Consider the following 11,930-nt stretch of genomic DNA (forward strand, 5'->3'; position numbering starts at 1 on the left):
TAGGAGAAACAGCGCCCCCAGTCTATTCCATTTTACATTTACATATTACAACGCGCTTTTAGGGACAATATTCAATTTGAAAATGCAAACTGTCAGTTCTCTCGTCAAGGCGGGCCCTCAGTTATGACGTCACTTCCTCCATGCTTTCTACCTGGGCCAGCGCGAACCGGAAGTTTCACCGAAAGCTCTGTGAATCGGCAATGGCAGTGGCTTCGCTGGTGCGGGAAATCACCACTTTAGCTGATCATTTTGACACCAACCTCATCTCGTGATTAGAGGCTCGTACGGAAGAGTATTAGGGCCAGGCAGGAAAAAAAATATTTCAGAAGGGAAGATTTTTTTTTATTGTGCACTTCGAGAATAAAGTCGAAATACAATTTCGTGATTAAAGTCGAAATCTCTGGCCCATCAAACCCAGTGAGGAGAGACATGCAGCAGCAGCAGCCGTGACCCACACATTAAGCACAGTATTAAACTCTGACTGCAAACAGTAAAAGCTAGTGATATCATAAGAACGTGTTTCTTGTCAAACGTAGGCTAGAATAAGACTTAATAAAGTAAATAATATCAACTTTAGCTTCACAAGCCTGAAATACAAGAACTTCTTGATACTTACTGTATGATTGCTGTATAATGTCAACGTGGATGTCAGAGCGTTGCGACTCAGCCACTGTTAACTCCAGCACATAGACGGCCCCTAAATGAATGAAACAGGTGCTTTATGTCTCGTTTTGATCATTTAGCAACAAAATTGTTACAACAAAACAACACTGCTCTGAGGGAAGATTTGCACGTTATTTCATGTTGGTTTTGAGAGGCTTTACATCCCCACTAACCCTGGAAATAGTTGTAAATAGTAACATTAAAAATAGCATTTCACCGTTTTAGCCAACGTTAGCCTCATATGCTTTAGTGTTGACTACTTGAATTGTTAGGTTGGTAACAAGGTTCAGAATACAAGAATGGGCTTTAAGATATTGATTTAAAACACTTATCACACATACGAATATAGTTGCATAACTTCAGAAACGTACCTTCCACTCCAAGATGTTGGTAGTTGGTCACGGCTGCTGCTGCTGCTGCAGCTGCTGCATGTCTGTCTCTCCTCACCGGCTTTGATGGGCCAGAGATTTCGACTTTAATCACGAAATTGTATTTCGACTTTATTCTCGAAGTGCACAATAAAAAAAAATCTTCCCTTCTGAAATATTTTTTTTCCTGCCTGGCCCTAATACTCTTCCGTACGAGCCTCTAATCACGAGATGAGGTTGGTGTCAAAATGATCAGCCAAAGTGGTGATTTCCCGCACCAGCGAAGCCACTGCCATTGCCGATTCACAGAGCTTTCGGTGAAACTTCCGGTTCGCGCTGGCCCAGGTAGAAAGCATGGAGGAAGTGACGTCATAACTGAGGGCCCGCCTTGACGAGAGAACTGACAGTTTGCATTTTCAAATTGAATATTGTCCCTAAAAGCGCGTTGTAATATGTAAATGTAAAATGGAATAGACTGGGGGCGCTGTTTCTCCTATTGCATTTGAATATAGTCCGTTGTTGAGCAGTTTCAGTCTTTGTAAATTAAATGTGAAATGCCCTTGTCATTTGAACATTCAAGTTGTTAGAAAATTGCATTTTAATTTGAATTTTGTCCAACAAAGAGCTTGGTGACATTTAAAATGTAAATGCAATAGCCTGGGGGCGCTGTTTCTCTTATTGCATTTTAATAATAATGACTTGGATTTATATAGCGCCCTTCTAGGCACCCAGAGCGCTTTACAGAGATCATTATTCATCCATCCACATTCTCTCCAGTGGTGGTAAGCTACGTTTGTAGCCACAGCTGCCCTGGGGCAGACTGACGGAAGCGTGGCTGCCATATCGCGCCTAACGGCCCCTCCGACCACCACCAACATTCATACACATTCACACGAGGCAAGGTGGGTAAGGTGTCTTGCCCAAGGACACTACGACAGCAAACTGGGATAGAGCGGGATTCGAACCGCCGACCTTCGGATCATTGGACGACCCGCTCTACCACCTGAGCTACTGCCGCCCCAAATATTGTCCTTTGTGTCGCAGTTTCAGTCTTTGAAAATGAAATGTGAAATGCCGTTTTCATTTTAATTTGCAAGTTGTTAGAAAATTGCATTTTAATTTAAATTTTGTCCAGAAAAGAGCTTAGTGACATTTAAATGTAAATGCATTAGCCTGGGGGCACTGTTTCTCTTATTGCATTTGAATATTGTCCTCTGTAAATCAGGTTAAATCTTTCAAAATGAAATGTGAAACAGCTTTTCCATTTTCATTTTAATATTGTCATAGAATGCCCATACAAGTATGTGAAAATGAAAATTCAAATTGAATTATTGCATTTTAATTTCATTTTTGTCCCAAATAACGCATGCATATGTGGAAAATTATAATGCTATTGTGGAATTACATTTGCATTTGAATAAAGTCCCCTATGGGCTTCCATACCTTTCGTCCATCTTTCACATTTAATAAAAACAATACATTTCCTCATTATTCTCTTACCAAGACTACTTCTTATTTAGTTCCAGTCTTGTTTTCATCATGAAAAAGGGTCATTGAAGTATATTTATCATCTTAGTTTTTCATTATAACACACATAACGCACAGCCAGCAGGGAATTAGTGCGTTAGGTAGCAGTGCTGTGTGTGAAAATGCGCTGATAGTGATCGGTGATCGATTTGCCTGGCATCGATTGATTTGGTTTCAGAACCGCGGTGGTGGACAGCTCCTCCAAAGAGCTTCTAAAAGAGCGAGACTAAAGAGCTGTCCTGAGAACGGTGTTAAGAAGTCATCTGGGAAACACCCGTATCTTAGGGTCCCTTCTTAGTTGAAACCTTCTTTGAACCTCTCTTAAATCCTTAAGAGAGGTCAGATCTGGGAAACTAGGCCATTATGATTCAGGAGTGAGCAAGGGAGAGAAGGAAAAAAAAGGCAAAACACGAGGAAACTCATGCTTCACTTGAAGATGGGTATGTCGTTGAAATAAAACTTTGTTCCACAAACACATGAGCTACTTCTCATCAGATAGAAATCTCTGTCTCCAGTCTGTCTAGACCAGATAGTTCTGTCTAGTAGCCCTGATGAACATTGATCGAATGCCTTGTTAACATCCTATGCATTCCCTTCTGTTGAAAAAGAGTTGTAAAATGACCAGTTGGCTGTATATAAGTTATATATAGCTTATATATATATAGCTATATAAACCATATATATATATATATATATATATATATATATATATATATATATATATATATATATATATATATATATATATATATACATTTTTTGCCCATATATAACATATTAGCCATAGTTGTATATCAATTTATGTTGTTAAGAAGTGTTCAATCTCATTGATGACTTTGCATCCAGGAAATAGAGACGCGCACCTGTAAAAGGCACACGTCCATGTTTAGTTCTGATTTCAGACCTGCTTTCAGTTGTGGGGGGTTAAGGTGGTGGAATTTACTTCTGATGAGTAATTGATGGCTATTTGTGACTCAAATGTGTTTATTTATTTCAGGTTTAAGTTTTTTATTTAATATGAATTTATTTAGTTCAGGTTGAATTTATTTAATTCAATATTTACTTCTTTAGGGTTTAATTTTTTTTAATTGTATTTGACTCATGCAGTCAAACTACTGTATCTATACATACAGTACATTTGTTGTTATTCATAAAGGTTGTCAAGTTAAATAGCATGATGTTATAAGTCCATTTGGTACCTACGATACATTTTGGGATGGGGAGAGGTGTGATGGTGTGGGGCCTCCAAATAACTTCACTACGAGCCCCAATTCAGTCAGGGTGTGTAGTAATCCCAGGAGATATGGCTCAAAATGACAATGCAGAAAAGTACAAAACGGATGCTCAGTTGACTGATCTGTGATCATTTTTTGTATGTTTAATCAGACAAAAGCCTTTTTGCCCTGAGCCATGAAGCAACTTTTGTAGATCAATAATGTGATCATTGTGGTTAATTCTGTTCTACTTTCATACCGGCCACGTTCATCTGTCCTCTTTTTATACACCAATCAGACATAAGCTTTTATATAAAGAATTGAATGATTATGGTTGGATACTGATAAAAATCAGACTACAGAGTTACAATTTTTGTGAAGTTTTGAAAATTCTTCAGGATTCTGGTGATAAAATTGGTAAAATTGTATTTATTTGGGCTTGGGACCGGCTCAGAAAGGCTTGTGACTCCCTGAGGCTGCATTTAAAGGGTTTTAATTGATAATCAAATTAGTCGGCCTGCCTCTGACATCTTCACACTACAGGCCACCGATTGGTCGGGGGGCGGGGCCGTCAGACGTTTGAGTCAGAAGGCAGAAATCAGCGAGAGAGCGACTCGCAGCTTCTTGTTCATTTTATTCGACAGGCAATGGGAGTGCAAAAGTCTGTTTGGTGATCCAACTCTGAGGTGCAGATGTTCATAAACCTGGTGTCTGAGGAGAGAATTAAAGCAGCACTATGTAACTTTTCCACCTTAAAGGGATTGTGACATGAAAAACACATTTTTCTTGATTTTTTGTGTTTTGTTGGGTGTCTTGACATCAATTACACCCAAAAAACAACAAACTTTTAACATTCAGTGTATTGTGTGCTTTCTGGGATTTTCCGCATAACTGTGCAAAAACGGCTCATCTGGTTTGGTGGCGGATCGTTACGTAACGATCCGCTAAATCACCGCCCCCTCCACCCAGCTCCCTGCCTCCGCTCCTCTCCAGCGCACCATAAAGGCTGATTTATGGTTCCGCGTTACACCGACGCAGAGCCTACGGCGTAAGGTTACGCGGCGACGCGCACCATACGCTGAACAATACGGCGTAGGCTCTGCGTCGATTTAACGCGGAACCATAAATGAGGCTTAACAAGGAGCTGTTTAGAGCCTCTTTTGTTCTAATCACCGGAGGAAAACTGCTAAGAAGACCCGCGGCCACTGACTGGACTTAAGATAAGGGGACAGTGCTGCTTGCATGCCTTTATTTTTATGATTGTTTGCTGTGGTTCGCCCTCCTGGTTTTCCGTGCATGCTTCGCCTGTCGCTCTCGGCTTAATGCCGCATCCATTTACCTCGGAAATCGGAACTGGGAACTGGGAATAGCAGCCATCTTTGAATGGTAACTCGGGGGTGGTGAAGCTTCTCCCACTTTCCCAGTGGGAAATCCCACTTCGAGGGGCGTTTCAGTTGAAAATTCCGACTGGGAACTAGTAAATCCCCACTTCCGAGGACAAATGGAACGCGGCATAACTCTCCGACGCCGCTGTGAGCGTATGGCTGGAGGAGGAGGAGGTTTGGAGGAGGAGCGGAGCAATGATTGACAGGAAAGGGGGGAAAGGAAGCATTTTTCACGGGGCAAAAAAACACTGTAATAAAAAGCCAGGAAAAGAGTACTAGAGTGAAGTTTTTCTTGTTACACTCTTTTAGACACATTTGAGGGATGTTGGCCAAGACTTTTAATAGTGTTAAAAGCATGTTAAAAATGATGTCACAATACCTTTAATATCATATTTCCAGAGTCATTGTGATGGTACATCAACTTCCAACAGGTTTAATGACACCTCTGTCATGGTCTGAGGGGTCTGTATCGCCTTCACTGGCACTATGTAACTTTGAGGTGCATGGTAGGAACCCTTCCACACTAAAAAACTGCACATTTTTACGGCTTTGACTGCTTTACGGCATACAGTACGTCACTTCCCCCTCCTTCCCAATTTGTAGTCGATACGAAAATGGGCGGGGCGTGGAGCGCAGAGCTCAGCAGAAGCTGGTGTTGAGCTAAAAGCGGAGCTGGTATCATGGCCAAAGCAGCGAAAAATCAGAAGAAAATAAAAGTTTTATTGGAGGAGGCGAAAAAAAGAAAGAGGGAGAGTAACAAGCTAAATGCCCGGACAACAATAAACATTGGCCTGGTGTCGTGCCAAAAAGTGATTGCGTGCCAGAATCTGATTTGTGGCCGCAGATTATGAAGCTCAAGAATGAGATTAAGTCATATTTAGGCAGAAACAACTTTTCATTAACTGTACTTGGCCTTCAATCAATTTTTGGCAGGTGAAAATGCCTATTTTGTGTTGTAAAAGAGTTAACAGCAATCCTGTGAGCTCTAGTGTTTATATTATGAAACTCAAGAATGAGATCAAATCATATTTAGGTAGAAAACAACCTTTCATTAACTGTATTTGGCCTTCAATCAATTTTTAGCAGGTAAAAAGACCCATTTTCAGGGGAGAAATCAGATTCTGGCAGGCAATCACTTTTTGGAACGACACCGGCGTTCACTCGCTGGCGTGAGCTGAAAGACGAGGAGGGATGTCCGACCGATGGGGATTTATGGGGATAAAACAAGACACAGAATTTTTATGATACAAATGTAAATGTAGAGTTCTATGTTCAATAAGAATAAAAATTAGAATGTTTTCACATTCGTCTTGGGTTTTGGTAATTCTAAAATTACTGACAATATCAACAACAGACACAGAATAATAATAGTGATCATAAAATTGTGTCAATGAGGACGCTTTATAAAATAATAATACAATTGAATAGAATTACAGCCCTAGAGGAAAGAATGCAATGCAAAGAAAATGTATAGAACATTTCTACAATTTTTCCTGAGAACTGTAAAATTGTGCAGGGCTGATTTGCAAAACATTCAGTTATTCACAGGTTATAAAGTATTTTTGTTAATTTTGTCAGTAAGTATGTTGGACTACTAATTTATGACGAAGTCCCTCTAAAAAACGTGACAGGACAAAGGTGCCGTAGAACAAAACCAGAGTGCATTATCAAATGCAAGCAACGGGGACGGGAGTTTTCTGGCACGCGCTGGTGCTCATGGGAAACGTAGTGTTCTTTCTGGTAAAGCACTACCGCTTTTGTCCAAAGGAGCCGCCAAACTCAACAAAAGCTGAAGGTTACATTGTGCTGCTTTAAAGGGGACCTATTATGGCATTTAATGTATATTTTAAACAGGCCTTGAATGTGTTGAGCTTTGCAGCTTCACCAGCGTTGAACTCGGAGGCAAATATAACCGACGGAGGCAAAAATTATCTTCAGCTGCTCTGGCATATTTATTAAGACACTTGTAACAATACAATCTTCTTCTGTCGTGAACTCAGAACAACTGAACAGAACAGGACGGCGCCTGGTCGGTGCGTGACCCACGTGATGACGCAGTATGAGCCCCTGGCCTGTACACTGGCGCCTCACAGTGGTACAAATAAAACACTGCATCAATTACATTTTACCAACTGAGTACACACATAAAGAATGTTTCTTAACACCCCCACTTGTACTCAGGTTGCTGAAATCTAAACAAAACAATTTCACACAATAAAAAAAACAAAACACAAATACTCTTCCACTTATTCAAACACCAAACATAATACCTGCAAACCTTTTCAGTTTGAACTTAGTGACAGGTTTGGTCATGATGTCTGCGGCCATATCTTCAGTAGTGCAATATACCAGAGTTACTTTCCCCTCGTTTATAATGGACCTTACAAAATGGTACTTAATGTCCACATGTTTGCACCTCTGTCTGCTTACAGGGTTTTTGGCTAAGGCGATTGTTCCCTGGTTGTCCTCATACACTACTGTTTGTGTGTATTTGTAGTCATCAATACCTCTCAACAGCTGCTCTAGATATATACACTCTTGCATAGTAGAGGCCAGAGCCATATATTCTGCTTCACAGGTTGAGAGCGCTACTGTAGGCTGTTTCTTTGTTTTCCATGAAACTAAAGAGCTGCTCTTATTTAGACTTACACAGTAACCTGAGGTGCTGCGTCTGTCAGCGGTGTCCCCAGCCCAGTCAGCATCACCATAGGCTTCTAGACCTAACTGATCACTGTTGTTTCTCCTAAAACACAACTCCTTGTTTGCAGTGCCTCTGAGGTACCTTAATACATGCTTCACAGTCACCCATTGCTCTTCTGTTGGTTCACTAAAATATTTTGATAGCTTGCTCACCACAAAGCTTAAGTCTGGATGTGTGGATGTTGTTAAATATATACAGTAAGGCTGCCTACAGCCTCTCTGTACATTTTAAAATCACACATCTTAACAGCATCTTCTGTGTAGTTTGTCTGATCACAGGGAGTTTCTCTGGGTTTGCAGTTTTGCATATTAAACCTCTCCAATACCCTGTTGGCATATGTTTCCTGTGACATCTTCACACATCCATCAGACTGAGTGAAATCGATACCAAGAAAATGCTTCAATATGCCTAAATCTTTCATCTTAAATTTGGCTGAAAGCATCTCTTTTACATCTTTCATCACCTTCCCATTGCTAGCTGCAATTACCAAGTCATCAACCCATATTAGCAAAATCACTTTCCCATGTGTTGTCTCTTTAGCATAGACACAGTGATCTGCTGGGTTTTGTGTGAATCCATCTTCAGTTAAACAATCATGCAAAATCCTGTTCCAGTTACGACCAGATTGTTTTAGACCGTACAAGGATTTTTTCAGCTTACATACCAGACCTTCCCCTTCTTCATAACCCTCTGGTTGATCGGTGTAGATTTCATAATCAATGGGAGCGTGTAAGTAAGCCGTTTTAACATCCATCTGGTGGAGTAACAGATTCTCCTGTGCTGCCTTCTGCAGTAATACCCTCACGCTTGTCAGGTTTGCTGTTGGGGAAAAAGTTTCACCATAATCAATTCCCATCTTCTGGCTGTAACCTTTTGCTACAAATCTTGCTTTGTACTTGTCTTTACCTTCAATGTCACTCTTTACAGAATAAACCCACTTACCCCCCACTGTTTTCTTGCCCTCTGGCAGCGTAGTCAGGGTAAATGTGTCATTTTCTTTTAATGACTGGATTTCCTCATCCATTGCTTTAACCCACTGTTTTGAGTTAGCTGACTCCATAGCTTCTTTAAATGTATGTGGGATGCCACACACCGCTCTGTAACAATAATCAACAGTATGAATCTCATCACTATCCATGTTGTTAGTTACAAAATCCCTTAAATAACTAGGTTTCTTCCTCTCCCTAATAGGGTATCTCCCACTAACTGATTCATCACTTGAGACACTTGACTCTTGGTTACTTTCATCGGATGTACCATCTTGTGGATTTTTGTTTCCCACACTTTGCTCTTGAGCATTTCCATGTCTCTCATAAACCTCTGGTGTGACTCTGTCAGTCCTAAGCTGTCTCACTCTGCCATGATCGTCTGGTTCAGTCTCAACTGTCTGTGTTTGCTTTTCCACATTTACCTTGTTCACAAATTTAACAAGTCTGTGTTTCTGTACCTTCTCGGTGTCAGGATGATAGACCAAATAGGCGGGGCTGTTTTTATCGTAACTGACAAAAAGCCCTGGTCACATCTGGAATCTAGTTTTCCCTTGTCCTGTTTGTATGTGTAACATATAGACCCAAACTTCTGCATTTTGGACAAATTTGGCTTTTTATCCGTCAGCATCTGGTAAGGTTTCTTCCCCGTTCGCTTGTTAAAGCATCTGTTGCGTACTATGGCTGCTGTTTGGACAGTATAGTTCCATAGGCATTTGGGTAGCTGACTTTCAATTAGCATACATCTTCCCATGTCAAAAAGAGTACGCCAGCCTCTCTCTGCAGTACCGTTTTGGTGAGGTGAGTACGGGGCTGATGTCTCGTGTTTGATACCATTTTTCCTCAACAGGGTCTGGAAATCCCTGCAGGTAAACTTTGTGCCATTGTCAGACCTGATACACTTTACCTTTCCAAAGGGGCAGTGTCTGCTAAGAACTTTTCTGTTGCCTGTACCGTATCGCTCTTTTTCTTAAGAAAATACATAAACACTGCGTTTGAATAATCGTCTGTGAAAACTGCACATATTTGTATCCATCGATAGACTCATTAGCTACTGGACCTGCTAGGTCTGTGTGCACCATCTGTAAAGGAGCCTCTGCTCTTGTATCAGGATCTCTATTTCGGGTTTGTACAAACTTCCCCTGGATACATACCTCACACTCTTGAATTAGCTTATCTGTTTTACCCTTAATCTGCATGCCATCAACCACATTTTGCAATCTTAGTACATCCTCATAGTTGCAGTGGCCTAAAATGTCATGCCATGTCTGCATGTCGTGACAGGTGTTACACTTATCACCATCCTCAACCGTAGTGTGCAGGTAGTACAACTTGTCATGCACATGAATGTTAAATCTAGTACCGTCTTTGTGTGTCAGCGTGTCTTGTCCTTGTTTGAAGGTGACCATTGCTCCACATGTGGTGGCTGACTTCACAGAAAAGATGTCTTGGGGGTATGTAGGTATGAACAACCCATCTCTCAACGTTGCTTTCCGTTGCTCACCCGTACTGTCAATCAGGAACACCTCTGCATTCCCCTTGCTTTGTGCAATGCCTCTGCACCGAGTGCCGTCTGCCAGCTCCACGCAGTGTGGCTCTGACTTGAATGTTTTGACAAAGCTCTTAAACTTGGCTATGTCAGTAACAATGTGGGAAGTAGCACCGGTGTCAACCAACAGGCCCTTCTCCCTGATATGGCGCACTGGCTGCTGCTGAACCCCAATGTCTGCATCCTTGATCCTGAAGGCGTAATCCGCTGCTGCTCCAGATCCTTTTCTGCACTCATCTGCGACTTTCCTCGCCCCATCTTGTTTATCTTTACGTCTGCAAGTGGCGTCATTGTGGGTCTCACTTTTACAACGACTGCACCATGTCTTTCGTCTGCATGCTTTCGCTCTTAAAGCATACAATATCTGCATCTTCATTGTTCCTGTATAGCGCACTTGGCCTGGCGGGCCTTCTCCCAGTTCCCGCCGCCGACTGCATCACGTTGTCACTGGACTCTGCCGTGGTTAACTTCTCAGTATCTTCAAAACTACGCAGCTTTGTTTTGAATTGCGCAAAAGTTATGGCATCCTCATTGTGCCCGATTAACTAAGATCCTAAATAAAGAGTACTAAATTGCGTGTGCACTGAAAAAGTTTGCGCGTGCTGTTGTTGTGTGTTTTGCGGGTGATCAACTAAGATTGCGTGCGCAATTGATAACAGGTGCAAACTGCAGTATTTAAATGAGGTGTTGCGCGTCTTACAGTTTGCGAGCGCAAACTTTGCGCCATGGAGAGTCTGGATGAATCCGTGTATCATTCGTTCTTTCCATTTTCAATTGCCAATCAAAAACCAAAACATGAAAAAGTGACTGGTTATGTTTTTATTAGTTTTTTATTATAACACAAAAAACGGAAAAACGGCTGGTTTTTCATATTTCAATTTTAGGCACAGATCAAAAATACGAAATCGAAAAACGGGCCACAGGACTGAATTTGATTTTAATATTGAATTGGTCGGGTTTACGTGACCCGGCGGTGCTCGGCATGATCTGAGGAGAAAAAGACAATCAGACACAGAGCTGGAGAGCGCTTTGATTCATCTATTTATGAGTTAAGTTTTTATTCAGATGTCCACAGTATATTGCAAATATTATATATTATATAGCAAACACTGACAGTAAATGTGTGACAGATGGGACCATCATATGGCTGAAAGAAGAGAAGTGTTCAGAACAGCGCACAGAGCGCACACTAAAGGCTGATTTATGGTTCCGCGTTACACTAACGCAGAACCGACGGCGTAGGGTACGCGGGGACACACACCGCACCGCGACCCTACGCGTCGGCTACGCCGTCGATTTAACGCGGAACCATAATTCAGGCGAAGCTGCAGTCTCTGCGCTGATCCTGACACAGCGGGTCGGAGCGGATTTGGTCATGATGTTTAACCTGTGTTTTGTGATTAATAAGCACAGGTTTTAATTAAATGTAATTTACGAAGGATGATTTCACGTTCAATAAGATAAATAATCAATAAAATACAAAGTTTGGCACAAAGGCTTGGCCTGCTTGTGGGCGAGTGGAGGGGGGCACATTAAA

This window comes from Cololabis saira, chromosome 5 (genome assembly GCF_033807715.1).
Source record: "Cololabis saira isolate AMF1-May2022 chromosome 5, fColSai1.1, whole genome shotgun sequence".
In the NCBI taxonomy this organism is placed as follows: domain Eukaryota; kingdom Metazoa; phylum Chordata; class Actinopteri; order Beloniformes; family Belonidae; genus Cololabis; species Cololabis saira.